Source organism: Narcine bancroftii, chromosome 6 (genome assembly GCF_036971445.1).
Source record: "Narcine bancroftii isolate sNarBan1 chromosome 6, sNarBan1.hap1, whole genome shotgun sequence".
NCBI lineage: Eukaryota > Metazoa > Chordata > Chondrichthyes > Torpediniformes > Narcinidae > Narcine > Narcine bancroftii.
Genome location: NC_091474.1, coordinates 87268312 through 87278216, shown reverse-complemented (window position 1 = coordinate 87278216; position 9905 = coordinate 87268312).

Below are 9905 nucleotides of genomic sequence, written 5' to 3'. Positions count from 1 at the left end.
ATCTGCAGCGTGAATTACCCCTCAGTGTGGGTTAAATCTGCAGGGTGAATTACCCCTCAGTGTGGGTTAATTCTGCAGGGTGATTTACCCCTCAGTGTGGGTTAAATCTGCAGCGTGAATTACCCCTCAGTGTGGGTTAAACCTGCAGGATGAATTACCCCACACTGTGGGTTGAATCTGCAGGGTGAATTACCCCTCAGTGTGGGTTGAATCTGCAGGGTTAATTACCCCTCAGTGTGGGTTAAATCTGCAGGATGATTTACCCTTCACTGTGGGTTAAATCTGCAGGGTGAATTACCCCACAGTGTGAGTTAAATCTGCAGGGTGAATTACCCCTCAGTGTGGCTTAAATCTGCGGCATGAATTACCCCTCAGTGTTGGTTAAATCAGCAGCGTGATTTACCCCTCAGTGTGGGTTAAATCTGCAGGGTGAATTACCCCTCAGTGTGAGTTAAATCTGCAGGGTGATTTACCCCTCAGTGTGGGTAAAATCTGCATGGTGAATTACCCCTCAGTTTGGGTTAAATCTGCAGGGTGAATTACCCCTCAGTGTGGGTTAAATCTTCACTGTGAATTGCCCCTCAATGTGGGTTAAATCTGCAGGGTGAATTACCCCTCAGTGTGGGTTAAATCTTCACTGTGAATTACTCCTCAGTGTGGGTTAAATCTGCATTGTGAATTACCCCTCAGTGTGGGTTAAATCTGCAGGGTGAATTACCCCTCAGTGTGGGTTAAATCTGCAGGGTGAATTACTCCTCAGTGTGGGTTAAATCTCACTGTGAATTGCCCCTCAATGTGGGTTAAATCTGCAGCGTGATTTACAACTCGGTGTGGGTTAAATCTGCAGGGTGAATTACCGCTCAGTGTGGGTTAAATCTGCAGGGTGAATTACTCCTCAGTGTGGGTTAAATCTTCACTGTGAATTGCCCCTCAATGTAGGTTAAATCTGCAGCGTGATTTACCCCTCAGTGTGGGTTAAATCTGCAGCGTGATTTACCCCTCATTGTTGGTTATATCTGCAGGGTGATTTACCCCTCAGTGTGGGTTAAATCTGCAGCGTGATTTACCCCTCAGTGTGGGTTAAATCTGCAGGGTGAATTACCCCTCAGTGTGGGTAAAATCTTCACTGTCAATTACCCCTCAGTGTGGGGTAAATTTGAAGGGTGAATTGTCCCTCAGTGTGTATTAAATCTGCAGGGTTAATTGTCCCTCAGTGTGGGTTAAATCTGCAGAGTGAATTAGCCCTCAATGTGGGTTAAATCTGCAGGGTGATTACCACTCAGTGTGGATTAAATCTGCAGCGTGATTGACCCCACAGTGTGGGTTAAATCTGCAAGGTGAATTACCCCTCAGTGTGGGTTAAAACTGCAGCGTGATTTACCCCTCAGTGTGGGTTAAATCTGCATGGTGAATTACCCCTCAGTGTGGGTTAAATCTGCAGGGTGTATTACCCCTCAGTGTGGGTTAAATCTGCAGCGTGAATTACCCCTCAGTGTGGGTTAAATCTTCACTGTGAATTGCCCCTCAATGTGGGTTAAATCTTCAGAGTGAATTACCCCTCAGTGTGGGTTAAATCTGCAGGGTGAATTACCCCTCATTGTAGGTTAAATCTGCATGGTGAATTACACCTCAGTGTGGGTTAAATCTGCAGGGTGAATTACCCCTCAGTGTGGATTAAATCTGCAGCGTGATTGACCCCACAGTGTGGGTTAAATCTGCAAGGTGAATTACCCCTCAGTGTGGGTTAAATCTGCAGGGTGAATTACCCCTCAATGTGGTTTAAATCTGCAGCGTGATTTACCCCTCAGTGTGGGTTAAATCTGCAGGGTGAATTGTCCCTCAGCGTGGGTTAAATCTGCAGGGTGAATTACCCCTCAGTGTGGGTTAAATCTGCAGGGTGAATTACTCCTCAGTGTGGGTTAAATCTTCACTGTGAATTGCCCCTCAATGTAGGTTAAATCTGCAGCGTGATTTACCCCTCAGTGTGGATTAAATCTGCAGCGTGATTTACCCCTCATTGTTGGTTATATCTGCAGGGTGATTTACCCAGTGTGGGTTAAATTTGCAGCGTGATTTACCCCTCAGTGTGGGTTAAATCTGCAGGGTGAATTACCCCTCAGTGTGTGTAAAATCTTCACTATCAATTACCCCTCAGTGTGGGGTAAATCTGAAGGGTGAATTGTCCCTCAGTGTGGATTAAATCTGCAGGGTTAATTGTCCCTCAGTGTGGGTTAAATCTGCAGTGTGAATTGTCCCTCAGTGTGGGTTAAATCTGCAGGGTGAATTACCCCTCAGTGTGGGTTAAATCTGCAGGGTGAATTACCCCTCAGTGTGGGTTAAATCTGCAGGGTGAATTACCCCTCAATGTGGGTTAAATCTGCAGCGTGATTTACCCCTCAGTGTGGGTTAAATCTGCAGCGTGAATTACTCTTCAGTGTGGATTAAATCTGCAGGGTGAATTACCCTTCAGTGTGGGTTAAATCTTCACTGTGAATTGCCCATCAATGTGGGTTAAATCTTCAGGGTGAATTACCCCTCACTGTGGGTTAAATCTGCAGGGTGATTTACCCCTCAGTGTGGGTTAAATCTGCAGCGTGATTTACCCCTCAGTGTGGGTTAAATCTGCAGGGTGAATTACCCCTCAGTGTGGGTTAAATCTGCAGGGTGAATTACCCCTCAGTGTGGGTTAAATCTGCAGTGTGAATTACCCCTCAGTGTGGGTTAAATCTTCACTGTGAATTGCCCCTCAATGTGGGTTAAATCTGCAGGGTGTATTACCCACAGTGTGGGTTAAATCTGCAGGGTGAATTACCGCTCAGTGTGGGTTAAATCTGCAGGGTGAATTACCCCTCAGTGTGGGTTAAATCTGCAGGGTGAATTACCCCTCAATGTGAGTTAAATCTGCAAGGTGATTACCCCTCAGTGTGGATTAAATCTGCAGCGTGATTGACCCCACAGTGTGGGTTAAATCTGCAAGGTGAATTACCCCTCAGTGTGGGTTAAAACTGCAGCGTGATTTACCCCTCAGTGTGGGTTAAATCTGTAGGGTGAATTACCCCTCAGTGTGGGTTAAATCTGCATGGTGAATTACCCCTCAGTGTGGGTTAAATCTGCAGGGTGAATTACTCCTCAGTGTGGGTAAAATCTGCAGGGTGATTTACCCCTCAGTGTGGGTTAAATCTGCAGGGTGAATTACCCCTCAGTGTGGGTTAAATCTGCAGTGTGAATTACCCCTCAGTGTGGGTTAAATCTTCACTGTGAATTGCCCCTCAATGTGGGTTAAATCTGCAGGGTGAATTACCCCTCAGTGTGGGTTAAATCTGCAGGGTGATTTACCCCTCAATGTGGGTTAAATCTGCAAGGTTATTACCCCTCAGTGTGGATTAAATCTGCAGCGTGATTGACCCCTCAGTGTGGGTTAAATCTGTAGGGTGAATTACCCCTCAGTGTGGGTTAAATCTGCATGGTGAATTACCCCTCAGTGTGGGTTAAATCTGCAGGGTGAATTACTCCTCAGTGTGCGTTAAATCTGCAGGGTGATTTACCCCTCCGTGTGGGTTAAATCTGCAGCGTGAATTACCCCTCAGTGTGGGTTAAACCTGTAGGGTGAATTACCCCTCACTGAGGGTTAAATCTGAAGGGTGAATTGCCCCTCAGTGTGGGTTAAATCTGCAGGGTGATTTACCCCTCAGTGTGGATTAAATCTGCAGCGTGATTTACCCCTCATTGTTGGTTATATCTGCAGGGTGATTTACCCCTCAGTGTGGGTTAAATTTGCAGCGTGATTTACCCCTCAGTGTGGGTTAAATCTGCAGGGTGAATTACCCCTCAGTGTGGGTAAAATCTTCACTGTCAATTACCCCTCAGTGTGGGGTAAATCTGAAGGGTGAATTGTCCCTCAGTGTGGATTAAATCTGCAGGGTTAATTGTCCCTCAGAGTGGGTTAAATCTGCAGGGTGAATTGTCCCTCAGTGTGGGTTAAATCTGCAGGGTGAATTACCCCTCAGTGTGGGTTAAATCTGCAGGGTGAATTACCCCTCAGTGTGGGTTAAATCTGCAGGGTGAATTACCCCTCAATGTGGGTTAAATCTGCAGCGTGATTTACCCCTCAGTGTGGGTTAAATCTGCAGCGTGAATTACTCTTCAGTGTGGATTAAATCTGCAGGGTGAATTACCCTTCAGTGTGGGTTGAATCTTCACTGTGAATTGCCCATCAATGTGGGTTAAATCTTCAGGGTGAATTACCCCTCACTGTGGGTTAAATCTGCAGGGTGATTTACCCCTCAGTGTGGGTTAAATCTGCAGCGTGATTTACCCCTCAGTGTGGGTTAAATCTGCAGGGTGAATTACCCCTCAGTGTGGGTTAAATCTGCAGGGTGAATTACCCCTCAGTGTGGGTTAAATCTGCAGTGTGAATTACCCCTCAGTGTGGGTTAAATCTTCACTGTGAATTGCCCCTCAATGTGGGTTAAATCTGCAGGGTGAATTACCCCTCAGTGTGGGTTAAATCTGCAGGGTGAATTACCCCTCAATGTGGGTTATATCTGCAAGGTGATTACCCCTCAGTGTGGATTAAATCTGCAGCGTGATTGACCCCACAGTGTGGGTTAAATCTGCAAGGTGAATTACCCCTCAGTGTGGGTTAAAACTGCAGCGTGATTTACCCCTCAGTGTGGGTTAAATCTGTAGGGTGAATTACCCTTCAGTGTGGGTTAAATCTGCATGGTGAATTACCCCTCAGTGTGGGTTAAATCTGCAGGGTGAATTACTCCTCAGTGTGGGTTAAATCTGCAGGGTGATTTACCCCTCAGTGTGGGTTAAATCTGCAGGGTGAATTACACCTCAGTGTGGGTTAAATCTGCAGAGTGAATTACCCCTCAGTGTGGGTTAAATCTGCAGGGTGAATTACCCCTCAGTGTGGGTTAAATCTGCAGGGTGAATTACCCCTCAATGTGGGTTAAATCTGCAGGGTGATTACCCCTCAGTGTGGATTAAATCTGCAGTGTGATTGACCCCACAGTGTGGGTTAAATCTGCAAGGTGAATTACCCCTCAGTGTGGGTTAAAACTGCAGCGTGATTTACCCCTCAGTGTGGGTTAAATCTGAAGGGTGAATTACCCCTCAGTGTGGGTTAAATCTGCATGGTGAATTACCCCTCAGTGTGGGTTAAATCTGCAGGGTGAATTACTCCTCAGTGTGGGTTAAATCTGCAGGGTGATTTACCCCTCAGTGTGGGTTAAATCTGCAGGGTGATTTACCCCTTAGTGTGGGTTAAATCTGCCGCGTGAATTACCCTTCAGTGTGGGTTAAACCTGCAGGGTGAATTACCCCACACTGTGGGTTAAATCTGCAGGGTGAATTACCCCTCAGTGTGGGTTGAATCTGCAGGGTTAATTAACCCTCAGTGTGGGTTAAATCTGCAGGATGATTTACCCTTCACTGTGCGTTAAATCTGCAGGGTGAATTACCCCTCAGTGTGGGTTAAATCTTCACTGTGAATTGCCCCTCAATGTGGGCTAAATCTGCAGGGTGAATTACCCCTCAGTGTGGGTAAAATCTTCACTGTGAATAACTCCTAAGTGTGGGTTAAATCTGCATGGTGAATTACCCCTCAGTGTGGGTTAAATCTGCAGCGTGATTTACCCCTCAGTGTGGGTTAAATCTGCAGGGTGAATTACCCCTCAGTGTGGGTTAAATCTTCACTGTGAATTGCCCCTCAATATGGGTTAAATCTGTAGGGTGAATGACCCCTCAGTGTGGCTTAAATCTGCAGGGTGAATTGCCCCTCAGTGTGGGTTAAATCTTCACAGTGAATTGCCTCTCAATGTGGGTTAGATCTGCAGGGGAAATTACCCCTCAGTTTGGGTTAAATCTGCAGGGAGATTTGCCCCTCAGTGTGGGTTAAATGTTCACTGTGAATTGCCCCTCAATGTGGGTTAAATCTGCAGGGTGAATTACCCCACAGTGTGGGTTAAACCTGCAGGGTGAATTACCCCTCAGTGTGGGTTAAATCTTCACTGTCAATTGCCCCTCAATGTGGGTTAAATCTGCAGGGTGAATTACCCCATCTTTGTAGGTTAAATCTGCAGGGTGAATTACTCCTCTGTGTGGGTTAAATCTGCAGGGCGAAATACCCCTCAGTGTGGGTTAAATCTGCAGGGTGATTTGCTCCTCAGTGTCGGTTAAATATTCACTGTGAATTGCCCCTCAATGTGGGTTAAATCTTCACTGTCAATTACCACTCAGTGTGTGGTAAATCTGAAGGGTGAATTGTCCCTCAGTGTGTGTTAAATCTGCAGGGTGAATTGTCTCTCAGTGTGGGTTAAATCTGCATGGTGAATTGTCCCTCAGTGTGGGTTAAATCTGCAGCATGAATTACCCCTCAGTGTGGGTTAAATCTGCCGGGTGAATTACCCCTCAGTGTGGGTTAAATCTGCAGGGGGAATTACCCCTCAGTTTGGGTTAAATCTGCAGGGAGATTTGCCCCTCAGCGTGGGTTAAATTTTCACTGTGAATTGCCCCTCAATGTGGGTTAAATCTGCAGGGTGAATTACCCCACAGTGTGGGTTAAACCTGCAGGGTGAATTACCCCTCAGTGTGGGTTAAATCTTCACTGTCAATTGCCCCTCAATGTGGGTTAAATCTGCAGGGTTAAATACCCCAACTTTGTAGGTTAAATCTGCAGGGTGAATTACTCCTCTGTGTGGGTTAAATCTGCAGGGCGAAATACCCCTCAGTGTGGGTTAAATCTGCAGGGTGATTTACTCCTCAGTGTGGGTTAAATATTCACTGTGAATTGCCCCTCAATGTGGGTTAAATCTTCACTGTCAATTACCCCTCAGTGTGTGGTAAATCTGAAGGGTGAATTGTCCCTCAGTGTGTGTTAAATCTGCAGGGTGAATTGTCCCTCAGTGTGGGTTAAATCTGCATGGTGAATTGTCCCTCAGTGTGGGATAAATCTGCAGGGTGAATTACCCCTCAGTGTGGGTTAAATCTGCAGCATGAATTACCCCTCAGTGTGGGTTAAATCTGCAGGGTGAATTACCCCTCAGTGTGGGTTAAATCTGCAGGGTGATATACCCCTCAGTGTGGGTTAAATGTACAGGGTGAATTACCCCTAGGTGTCGGTTAAATCTGCAGGGTGAATTAACGCTTAGTGTGGGTTAAATCTGCAGGGTGAATTACCCCTCAGTGTGGGTTAAATCTGCAGGGTGTATTACCCCTCAGTGTGGGTTAAATCTGCAGCGTGAATTACCCCTCAGTGTGGGTTAAATCTGCAGGGTGAATTACCCCTCAGTGTGGGTTAAATCTGCAGGTTGATTTACCCCTCAGTGTGGGTTAAATCTGCAGGGTGAATTACCCCTCAGTTTGGGTTAAATCTGCTGGGTGAATTACCCTTCAGTGTGGGTTAAATCTGCAGGGTGAATTACCCCTCAGTGTGGGTTAAATCTGCAGCGTCATTTACCCCTCAGTGTGGGTTAAATCTGCAGCGTGAATTACTCTTCAGTGTGGATTAAATCTGCAGGGTGAATTACCCTTCAGTGTGGGTTAAATCTTCACTGTGAATTGCCCCTCAATGTGGGTTAAATCTTCAGAGTGAATTACCCCTCAGTTTGGGTTAAACCTGCAGGGTGATTTACCCCTCAGTGTGGATTAAATCTGCAGCTTTATTTACCCCTCAGTGTGGGTTAAATATGCAGGGTGAATTACCCCTCATTGTAGGTTAAATCTGCATGGTGAATTACACCTCAGTGTGGGTTAAATCTGCGGGTGAATTACCCCTCAGTGTGGGTTAAATCTGCAGGGTGAATTACCCCTCAGTGTGGGTTAAATCTTCACTGTCAATTACCCCTCAGTGAGGGGTAAATCTGAAGGGTGAATTGTCCCTCAGTGTGGATTAAATCTGCAGGGTGAATTGTCCATCAGTGTGGGTTAAATCTGCAGGGTGAATTGTCCCTCAGCGTGGGTTAAATCTGCAGGGTGAATTACCCCTCTGTGTGGGTTAAATCTGCAGGGTGAATTACCCCTCAGTGTGGGTTAAATCTGCAGAGTGAATTACCCCTCAATGTGGGTTTAGTCTGCAGCGTGATTTACCCCTCAGTGTGGGTTAAATCTGCAGCGTGAATTACTCTTCAGTGTGGATTAAATCTGCAGGGTGAATTACCCCTAAGTGTGGGTTAAATCTTCACTGTGAATTGCCTCTCAATGTGGGTTAAATCTTCAGGGTGAATTACCCCTCACTGTGGGTTAAATCTGCAGGGTGATTTACCCCTCAGTGTGGGTTAAATCTGCAGCGTGATTTACCCCTCAGTGTTGGTTAAATCTGCAGGGTGAATTACCCCTCAGTGTGGGTTAAATCTTCACTGTGAATTGCCCCTCAATGTGGGTTAAATCTGCAGGGTGAAATACCCCTCAGTGTGGGTTAAATCTGCAGCTTGTTTTACCCATCAGTGTGGGTTAAATCTGCAGCGTGAATTACCCCTCAGTGTGGGGAAAATTTGCAGCGTGATTTACCCCTCAGTGTGGGTTAAATCTGCAGGGTGATTTACCCCTCAGTGTGGGTTAAATCTGTAGCGTGAAATACCCCTCAGTGTGGGTTAAACCTGCAGGGTGAATTACCCCTCACCGAGGGTTAAATCTGCAGGGTGAATTGCCCCTCAGTGTGGGTTAAATCTGCAGGGTGAATTGCCCCTCAGTGTGGGTTAAATCTGCAGGGTGATTTACCCCTCAGTGTGGGTTAAATCTGCAGCGTGAATTACCCCTCAGTGTGGGTTAAACCTGCAGGATGAATTACCCCACACTGTGGGTTGAATCTGCAGGGTGAATTACCCCTCAGTGTGGGTTGAATCTGCAGGGTTAATTACCCCTCAGTGTGGGTTAAATCTGCAGGATGATTTACCCTTCACTGCGGGTTAAATCTGCAGGGTGAATTACCCCACAGTGTGAGTTAAATCTGCAGGGTGAATTACCCCTCAGTGTGGCTTAAATCTGCGGCATGAATTACCCCTCAGTGTTGGTTAAATCAGCAGCGTGATTTACCCCTCAGTGTGGGTTAAATCTGCAGGGTGAATTACCCCTCAGTGTGAGTTAAATCTGCAGGGTGATTTACCCCTCAGTGTGGGTAAAATCTGCATGGTGAATTACCCCTCAGTTTGGGTTAAATCTGCAGGGTGAATTACCCCTCAGTGTGGGTTAAATCTTCACTGTGAATTGCCCCTCAATGTGGGTTAAATCTGCAGGGTGAATTACCCCTCAGTGTGGGTTAAATCTTCACTGTGAATTACTCCTCAGTGTGGGTTAAATCTGCATTGTGAATTACCCCTCAGTGTGGGTTAAATCTGCAGGGTGAATTACCCCTCAGTGTGGGTTAAATCTGCAGGGTGAATTACTCCTCAGTGTGGGTTAAATCTCACTGTGAATTGCCCCTCAATATGGGTTAAATCTGCAGCGTGATTTACAACTCGGTGTGGGTTAAATCTGCAGGGTGAATTACCGCTCAGTGTGGGTTAAATCTGCAGGGTGAATTACTCCTCAGTGTGGGTTAAATCTTCACTGTGAATTGCCCCTCAATGTAGGTTAAATCTGCAGCGTGATTTACCCCTCAGTGTGGGTTAAATCTGCAGCGTGATTTACCCCTCATTGTTGGTTATATCTGCAGGGTGATTTACCCCTAAGTGTGGGTTAAATCTGCAGCGTGATTTACCCCTCAGTGTGGGTTAAATCTGCGGGGTGAATTACCCCTCAGTGTGTGTAAAATCTTCACTGTCAATTACCCCTCAGTGTGGGGTAAATCTGAAGGGTGAATTGTCCCTCAGTGTGTATTAAATCTGCAGGGTTAATTGTCCCTCAGTGTGGGTTAAATCTGCAGGGTGAATTCGCCCTCAATGTGGGTTAAATCTGCAGGG